The sequence below is a fragment of the Rana temporaria genome, assembly GCF_905171775.1.
Source record: "Rana temporaria chromosome 7 unlocalized genomic scaffold, aRanTem1.1 chr7d, whole genome shotgun sequence".
Taxonomy (NCBI): Eukaryota; Metazoa; Chordata; class Amphibia; order Anura; family Ranidae; genus Rana; species Rana temporaria.
The window spans coordinates 25,001-34,734 of NW_024404471.1; the positions used below are offsets into that span (position 1 = coordinate 25,001).

General features: G+C 67.0%; 1 protein-coding gene across 1 annotated transcript in view; it reads right to left on the reverse strand.

Annotated features, from left to right (window-relative positions):
* LOC120921882 (coiled-coil domain-containing protein 17-like) overlaps nucleotides 1–8,354 on the reverse strand; it is a 33,279-nt gene extending 24,925 nt beyond the window's left edge. The window contains exon 1 of the mRNA XM_040334372.1: nucleotides 8,164–8,354. The gene's annotated coding sequence lies outside the window, so the exon portion shown is untranslated. The remainder of the gene's footprint in view (nucleotides 1–8,163) is intronic.
* Between the last annotated feature and the right edge of the window lie 1,380 nt (nucleotides 8,355–9,734).

A 9,734-nucleotide genomic window follows, 5' to 3' on the forward strand; every position in this document is an offset into this window, starting at 1 on the left:
GCGGGAGGGGGACGGCGATGGCGGGAGGGGGACGGCGATGGCGGGAGGGGGACGGCGATGGCGGGAGGGGGACGGCGATGGCGGGAGGAGGACGGCGATGGCGGGAGGAGGACGGCGATGGCGGGAGGGGGATGGCGGGAGGGGGACGGCGATGACGGGAGGGGGACGGCGATGACGGGAGGGGGACGGCGATGACGGGAGGGGGACGGCGATGACGGGAGGGGGACGGCGATGACGGGAGGGGGACGGCGATGACGGGAGGGGGACGGCGATGGTGGGAGGAGGGCGGCGATGGCGGGAGAAGGACTGACAGGAGGGGGACGGCGATGGCAGGAGGGGGACGGCGATGGCAGGAGAAGGACTGACAGGAGGAGGACGGCGATGGCAGGAGGGGGACGGCGATGGCAGGAGGGGGACTGACAGGAGGAGGACGGCGATGGCGGGAGGGGGACGGCGATGGCGGGAGGGGGATGGCGATGGTGGGAGGAGGACGGCGATGGCGGGAGGAGGGCGGCGATGGCGGGAGAAGGACTGACAGGAGGGGGACGGCGATGGCAGGAGGGGGACGGCGATGGCAGGAGGGGGACTGACAGGAGGAGGACGGCGATGGCGGGAGGGGGACGGCGATGGCGGGAGGGGGATGGCGATGGCGGGAGGGGGACGGCGATGGCGGGAGGGGGGGCGGCGGCGGGAGAAGGACTGACAGGAGGGGGACGGCGATGGCAGGAGGGGGACGGCGATGGCAGGAGAAGGACTGACAGGAGGAGGACGGCGATGGCGGGAGGGGGACGGCGATGGCGGGAGGGGGACGGCGATGGCAGGAGAAGGACTGACAGGAGGAGGACGGCGATGGCAGGAGGGGGACGGCGATGGCAGGAGGGGGACGGCGATGGCGGGAGGGGGACGGCGATGGCAGGAGGGGGATGGCGATGGGGGGAGGGGGGGCGGCGATGGCGGGCGGCGATGGCGGGAGGAGGACGGCGATGGCAGGAGGGGGACGGCGATGGCAGGAGGGGGACGGCGATGGCAGGAGAAGGACTGACAGGAGGGGGACAGCGATGGCGGGAGGGGGACGGCGATGGCAGGAGAAGGACTGACAGGAGGAGGACGGCGATGGCGGGAGGGGGACGGCGATGGCGGGAGGGGGACGGCGATGGCGGGAGGGGGACGGCGATGGCAGGAGAAGGACTGACAGGAGGAGGACGGCGATGGCGGGAGGAGGACGGCGATGGCAGGAGGGGGACGGCGATGGCAGGAGGGGAACGGCGATGGCAGGAGGGGGAACGGCGATGGCAGGAGGGGGACGGCGATGGCAGGAGGGGGACGGCGATGGCGGGAGGGGGACGGCGATGGCGGGAGGGGGGGGCGGCGATGGCGGGAGGGGGACGGCGATGGCGGGAGGGGGACGGCGATGACGGGAGGGGGACGGCGATGGCGGGAGGGGGACGGCGATGGCGGGAGGGGGACGGCGATGGCGGGAGGGGGACTGACAGGAGGGGGACGGCGATGGCAGGAGGGGGACGGCGATGGCAGGAGAAGGACTGACAGGAGGAGGACGGCGGGAGGGGGACGGCGATGGCGGAAGGGGGACGGCGATGGCGGGAGGGGGACGGCGATGGCGGGAGGGGGACGGCGATGGCGGGAGGGGGACGGCGATGGCGGGAGGGGGACGGCGATGGCGGGAGGGGGACGGCGATGGCAGGAGGGGGGCGGCAAAAGCAGGAGAAGGACTGACAGGAGGAGGACGGCGATGGCAGGAGGGGGATGGCGATGGCGGGAGGGGGACGGCGATGGCGGGAGGGGGACGGCGATGGCGGGAGGGGGACGGCGATGGCGGGAGGGGGGGCGGCGATGGCGGGAGGAGGACGGCGAAGGCAGGAGGGGGACGGCGATGGCAGGAGGGGGACGGCGATGGCGGGAGGGGGGGCGGCGATGGCGGGAGGAGGACGGCGATGGCGGGAGGAGGACGGCGATGGCGGGAGGAGGACGGCGAAGGCAGGAGGGGGACGGCGATGGCAGGAGGGGGACGGCGATGGCAGGAGAAGGACGGCGATGGCAGGAGGGGGAAGGCGATGGCAGGAGAAGGACTGACAGGAGGAGGACGGCGATGGCAGGAGGGGGGCGGCGATGGCGGGAGGAGGACGGCGATGGCGGGAGGAGGGCGGCGATGGCGGGAGAAGGACTGACAGGAGGGGGACGGCGATGGCAGGAGGGGGACGGCGATGGCAGGAGAAGGACTGACAGGAGGACGGCGATGGCGGGAGGGGGACGACGATGGCGGGAGGGGGACGGCGATGGCAGGAGAAGGACTGACAGGAGGAGGACGGCGATGGCGGGAGGAGGACGGCGATGGCGGGAGGAGGACGGCGATGGCGGGAGGGGGACGGCGATGGCAGGAGGGGGACGGCGATGGCAGGAGGGGGACGGCGATGGCGGGAGGGGGACGGCGATGGCGGGAGGGGGGGGGCGGCGATGGCGGGAGGGGGACGGCGATGGCGGGAGGGGGGGCGGCGATGGCGGGAGGAGGACGGCGAAGGCGGGAGGGGGACGGCGATGGCGGGAGGGGGACGGCGATGGCGGGAGAAGGACTGACAGGAGGAGGACGGCGATGGCAGGAGGGGGAAGGCGATGGCAGGAGAAGGACTGACAGGAGGAGGACGGCGATGGCAGGAGGGGGACGGCGATGGCAGGAGGGGGACGGCGATGGCGGGAGGGGGGGCGGCGATGGCGGGAGGGGGACGGCGAAGGCAGGAGGGGGACGGCGATGGCAGGAGGGGGACGGCGATGGCAGGAGAAGGACTGACAGGAGGAGGACGGCGATGGCAGGAGGGGGACGGCGATGGCGGGAGGGGGACGGCGATGGCGGGAGGGGGGGCGGCGATGACGGGAGGGGGACGGCGATGACGGGAGGGGGACGGCGATGGCGGGAGGGGGACGGCGATGGCAGGAGGGGGAAGGCGATGGCAGGAGAAGGACTGACAGGAGGAGGACGGCGATGGCAGGAGGGGGACGGCGATGGCGGGAGGGGGACGGCGATGGCGGGAGGGGGGGCGGCGATGGCGGGAGGGGGGCGGCGATGACGGGAGGGGGACGGCGATGGCGGGAGGGGGACGGCGATGGCAGAGCAAGATTAATTAAGAGGATTTGTGGAATGTGCTCTTAACATGTTTCACCCTTGTAGGCTTCTTCAGGAGATATACAAAGCTGTACACAGTGCTAACGAAAAGCATCATCAGTGCTAAACATCATCATTAACCCTTACCTCCCAACTGTCCCTGATTTGGAGCAATGTCCCTCATTCTCCTCATTTGTCCCTCATTTTGGTTTGATCCATAAAGTTGTATATAAAATGCACTTTTTATCTTTCAGAAAGTGTTTCCCAGAGATAAACCTTTCATCTGATCTCTAAATTCCAAAAGCCGGTAAAAAATCCCTTGTGGGTTCAACCAATCCTTTTTTTTTTTTGTACAATTCTCCTTTAAGGGGGCGTGGCAAGGGGTGTGTCCTATGCCTGCATACTTTTGCTGATAGGTGTACCTCATTCCCATCTCAGAAAGTTGGGAGGTGTGATCTCACCTCTGGAAGATTTACCCCCCTTCATGACCGGGACATTTTTTGCTCCTCCGTCCTGTAAGTGACCCGGCTGTCATTATATTTCAGCAGGACCGGGAGCGGGTCACCCACAAGAGGGCGCCACAGGATAATGGGCCCAGTCTGTATGGGAGGCGCCATATCACCGAACGTATGAGCGACTGAAATAAAAAGGGGACCCCCCAGTTATACGGGGGGCGGGGCACAGCGGTTGGGGGAGTGTCAAATGACATACGGGGACAGCGATTGGCCTGGAGCTGCTGCCAGCGGAATACATAACATGGGGGGGGGGGGGCGCACATCGCTGTCTGCGCAAGAATTCCAGGGACACCCCCCCCCTCCTCCAGAGACACCCCCCCCTCTTCCAGGGACCCCCCTCCTCCTCCAGGGACACCCCTCCTCCTCCAGAGACACCCCCTCCTCCTCCAGAGACACCCCCCTGTCCTCCAGAGACACCCCCTTCCTCCAGAGACACCCCCCTGTCCTCCAGAGACACCCCCTTCCTCCAGAGACACCCCCTCCTCCTCCAGAGACACCCCCTCCTCCAGAGACACCCCCCCTCCTCCATAGACACCCCCCTGTCCTCCAGAGACACCCCCCTGTCCTCCAGAGACACCCCCCTGTCCTCCATAGACCCCCCTCCTCCAGGGACACCCCCCTGTCCTCCAGAGACACCCCCTCCTCCTCCAGAGACACCCCCCTTCCTCCAGAGACACCCCCTCCTCCTCCAGAGACACCCCCTCCTCCTCCAGAGACACCCCCCTCCTCCTCCAGAGACACCCCCTCCTCCAGAGACACCCCCTCCTCCTCCAGAGACACCCCCCTCCTCCAGAGACACCCCCCTCCTCCATAGACACCCCCCTGTCCTCCAGAGACACCCCCTTCTCCTCCAGAGACACCCCCCCTTCCTCCATAGACACCCCCCTGTCCTCCAGAGACACCCCCCTGTCCTCCAGAGACACCCCCTCCTCCAGAGACACCCCCTCCTCCAGAGACACCCCCCCCTCTTCCAGGGACCCCCCTCCTCCTCCAGGGACACCCCTCCTCCTCCAGAGACACCCCCCTGTCCTCCAGAGACACCCCCTTCCTCCAGAGACACCCCCTCCTCCAGAGACACCCCCCTCCTCCAGAGACACCCCCCCTCCTCCATAGACACCCCCCTGTCCTCCAGAGACACCCCCCTGTCCTCCAGGGACACCCCCCTGTCCTCCAGAGACACCCCCTCCTCCTCCAGAGACACCCCCCTTCCTCCAGAGACACTCCCCCTCCTCCAGAGACACCCCCTCCTCCTCCAGAGACACCCCCCTGTCCTCCAGGGACACCCCCCTGTCCTCCAGAGACACCCCCTCCTCCTCCAGAGACACCCCCCCTCCTCCAGAGACACCCCCTCCTCCTCCAGAGACACCCCCTCCTCCAGAGACACCCCCCTCCTCCAGAGACACCCCCCCTCCTCCATAGACACCCCCCTGTCCTCCAGAGACACCCCCCTGTCCTCCAGGGACACCCCCCTGTCCTCCAGAGACACCCCCCCCTCCTCCAGAGACACCCCCCTTCCTCCAGAGACACTCCCCCTCCTCCAGAGACACCCCCTCCTCCTCCAGAGACACCCCCTCCTCCTCCAGAGACACCCCCCTCCTCCTCCAGAGACACCCCCTCCTCCTCCAGAGACACCCCCCTCCTCCAGAGACACCCCCCTCCTCCATAGACACCCCCCTGTCCTCCAGAGACACCCCCTCCTCCTCCAGAGACACCCCCCCTTCCTCCATAGACACCCCCCTGTCCTCCAGAGACACCCCCCTGTCCTCCAGAGACACCCCCTCCTCCAGAGACACCCCCTCCTCCTCCAGAGACACCCCCTCCTCCAGAGACACCCCCCTCCTCCTCCAGAGACACCCCCTCCTCCAGAGACACCCCCCTCCTCCAGAGACACCCCCCTCCTCCAGAGACACCCCCTCCTCCTCCAGAGACACCCCCCTCCTCCAGAGACACCCCCCCTCCTCCATAGACACCCCCCTGTCCTCCAGAGACACCCCCCTGTCCTCCATAGACCCCCCTCCTCCAGGGACACCCCCCTGTCCTCCAGAGACACCCCCTCCTCCAGAGACACCCCCTCCTCCTCCAGAGACACCCCCTCCTCCAGAGACACCCCCCTCCTCCTCCAGAGACACCCCCTCCTCCAGAGACACCCCCCTCCTCCAGAGACACCCCCCTCCTCCAGAGACACCCCCTCCTCCTCCAGAGACACCCCCCTCCTCCAGAGACACCCCCCTGTCCTCCAGAGACACCCCCCTGTCCTCCATAGACCCCCCTCCTCCAGGGACACCCCCCTGTCCTCCAGAGACACCCCCTCCTCCAGAGACACCCCCTCCTCCTCCAGAGACACCCCCTCCTCCAGAGACACCCCCCCCTCCAGAGACACCCCCCCCCCCTCCAGAGACACCCCCCCCTCCTCCAGAGACACCCCCTCCTCCTCCAGAGACACCCCCCTGTCCTCCAGAGACACCCCCCCTCCTCCAGAGACACCCCCCCCTTCCTCCATAGACACCCCCCTTCCTCCAGAGACACCCCCTCCTCCTCCAGAGACACCACCTCCTCCTCCAGGGACACCCCCCTGTCCTCCAGAGACACCCCCTCCTCCTCCAGAGACACCCCCCTCCTCCAGAGACACCCCCCTCCTCCAGAGACACCCCCCTGTCCTCCATAGACCCTCCTCCTCCAGGGACACCCCTCCTCCTCCAGAGACACCCCCTCCTCCAGAGACACCCCCCTGTCCTCCAGAGACACCCCCCTGTCCTCCAGAGACCCCCCTCCTCCAGAGACACCCCCTCCTCCTCCAGAGACACCCCCCTGTCCTCCAGAGACACCCCCTCCTCCTCCAGAGACACCCCCCTGTCCTCCAGAGACACCCCCTTCCTCCAGAGACACCCCCTCCTCCAGAGACACCCCCTCCTCCTCCAGAGACACCCCCCTCCTCCAGAGACACCCCCCCTTCCTCCATAGACACCCCCCTGTCCTCCAGAGACACCCCCTTCCTCCAGAGACACCCCCTCCTCCTCCAGAGACACCCCCTTCCTCCAGAGACACCCCCCTCCTCCTCCAGAGACCCCCCCCGCCTCCTCCAGAGACCCCCCCCGCCTCCTCCAGAGACCCCCCTCCTCCTCCAGGGACACCCCCCTCCTCCTCCAGGGACACCCCTCCTCCTCCAGAGACACCCCCTCCTCCAGAGACACCCCCCTGTCCTCCAGAGACACCCCCCTGTCCTCCAGAGACACCCCCCTGTCCTCCATAGACCCCCCTCCTCCAGAGACACCCCCTCCTCCTCCAGAGACACCCCCTCCTCCTCCAGAGACACCCCCTCCTCCTCCAGAGACACCCCCCGCCTCCTCCTCCAGAGACACACCCTCCTCCTCCAGAGACACACCCTCCTCCTCCAGAGACACCCCCTCCTCCTCCAGAGACACCCCCCTCCTCCTCCAGAGACACCCCCTCCTCCTCCAGAGACACCCCCCTCCTCCAGAGACACCCCCCGCCTCCTCCTCCAGAGACACCCCCCGCCTCCTCCTCCAGAGACACACCCTCCTCCTCCAGAGACACACCCTCCTCCTCCAGAGACACCCCCCTCCTCCTCCAGAGACACCCCCTCCTCCTCCAGAGACACCCCCCTCCTCCTCCAGAGACACCCCCTCCTCCTCCAGAGACACACCCTCCTCCTCCAGAGACACACCCTCCTCCTCCAGAGACACCCCCTCCTCCTCCAGAGACACCCCCCTCCTCCTCCAGAGACACCCCCTCCTCCTCCAGAGACACCCCCCTCCTCCAGAGACACCCCCGCCTCCTCCTCCAGAGACACCCCCCTCCTCCTCCAGAGACACCCCCTCCTCCTCCAGAGACACCCCCTCCTCCTCCAGAGACACCCCTCCTCCTCCAGAGACACCCCCCTCCTCCAGAGACACCCCCCTGTCCTCCAGAGACACCCCCTCCTCCTCCAGAGACACCCCCTCCTCCTCCAGGGACCCCCCTCCTCCAGAGACACCCCCCTCCTCCTCCAGAGACACCCCCCTCCTCCTCCAGAGACACCCCCTCCTCCTCCAGAGACACCCCCTCCTCCTCCAGAGACACCCCCTCCTCCTCCAGGGACCCCCCTCCTCCAGAGACACCCCCCTCCTCCTCCAGAGACACCCCCCTCCTCCTCCAGAGACACCCCCTCCTCCTCCAGGGACCCCCCCTCCTCCAGAGACACCCCCCCCTTCCTCCAGAGACACCCCCTCCTCCTCCAGGGACCCCCCCTCCTCCAGAGACACCCCCCTTCCTCCAGAGACACCCCCTCCTCCAGAGACACCCCCTCCTCCTCCAGAGACCCCCCCCCTCCTCCAGAGACACCCCCCTCCTCCAGAGACACCCCCTCCTCCTCCAGGGACACTCCCCCTCCTCCAGAGACACCCCGACCTTCCAGGGACCCCCCCTCCTCCTCCAGAGACACCCCCCTCCTCCTCCTCCAGGGACACCCCCCGATCCTCCAGAGACACCCCGACCTTCCAGGGACCCCCCCCCCGGGATTTCCCGCACACTCACCTCGCTCCTCCGCCCGGCGTTTGCAGGAAGCGTCTCCGGTTGCCAAGGGAACGTCGGGACGGGGCGGGGCCGAAATCCAACCTCGGATCTTCCCCAATAGCACTCAGGCAGAGGCGGGGCCGGAGTAAGACTTTCCACCAATGGGAGACTGCTGTGCCGCTCAGGCCTCTGATCTGTGCAGGAAAGAGACCCCGCCCCGTAATTTCAGCAGACTCCACCCACTGCGCTCCGATTCCCTGGTCATAAGCGGAGGGAGGAGTCATCTCTAACCCGCTGTCCTGCCATAGGAGCAGACACGCCCACTCACCCCGATCCTCTGCAGGACACGCCTCCCAGTGCTCCACCCCTTCCATACAGGAGAGTGCTGGGGGTGTGGCCAAACTAAGCTAAACGTAGGAGGAGCCAAGTGTTCAGGGGGTCAGGAGTATATCATGTGACCTTACAGTCCCGGGAGATCGGAGTGTGCAGAGCCGGGTCTCAGTCTCAGCTGTGCTGTGGGTCATCCTGCTGTATTGGGGTGTTCTTCCAGCCCCGGGGCTGCAGGTGGCAGCAGTAGATTCAGGGTTTGGGTGCTCTTCCCCAGCAGCCAATCAGGAGGGTCTATCCTCGCTGTGCATGCTGGGGAGGGGTATTTATGGGACAGACGCCATTGGTTCTGGGTCTCCTTTGTCCAGTGTGGCACCCACCCACATCACGGCGCCCGGCGGTATGGCCTACTTGGACAGGGAGTGCGTACCACACGGTGTTCCTGGTTCCGGGGCCATGCTGACCCGGAGCATCTGAACAGCGACGGGATCCAGTGAGTGACGGGGACCCAGTGAGTGACGGGGATCCAGTGACTGACGGGGATCCAGTGAGTGACGGGGATCCAGTGAGTGACGGGGATCCAGTGAGTGACGGGGATCCAGTGAGTGACGGGGATCCAGTGAGTGACGGGGATCCAGTGAGTGACGGGGACCCAGTGAGTGACGGGGATCCAGTGAGTGAAGGGGATCCAGTGAGTGACGGGGATCCAGTGAGTGATGGGGATCCAGTGAGTGACGGGGATCCAGTGAGTGACGGGGACCCAGTGAGTGAAGGGGATCCAGTGAGTGACGGGGATCCAGTGAGTGACGGGGATCCAGTGAGTGAAGGGGATCCAGTGAGTGACGGGGATCCAGTGAGTGACGGGGATCCAGTGAGTGAAGGGGATCCAGTGAGTGACGGGGATCCAGTGAGTGACGGGGATCCAGTGAGTGAAGGGGATCCAGTGAGTGACGGGGATCCAGTGAGTGAAGGGGATCCAGTGAGTGACGGGGATCCAGTGAGTGATGGGGATCCAGTGAGTGACGGGGATCCAGTGAGTGACGGGGACCCAGTGAGTGACGGGATCCAGTGAGTGACGGGGATCCAGTGAGTGACGGGGATCCAGTGAGTGATGGGGATCCAGTGAGTGACGGGATCCAGTGAGTGACGGGGATCCAGTGAGTGATGGGGATCCAGTGAGTGACGGGGATCCAGTGAGTGACGGGGACCCAGTGAGTGACGGGATCCAGTGAGTGACGGGGATCCAGTGAGTGATGGGGATCCAG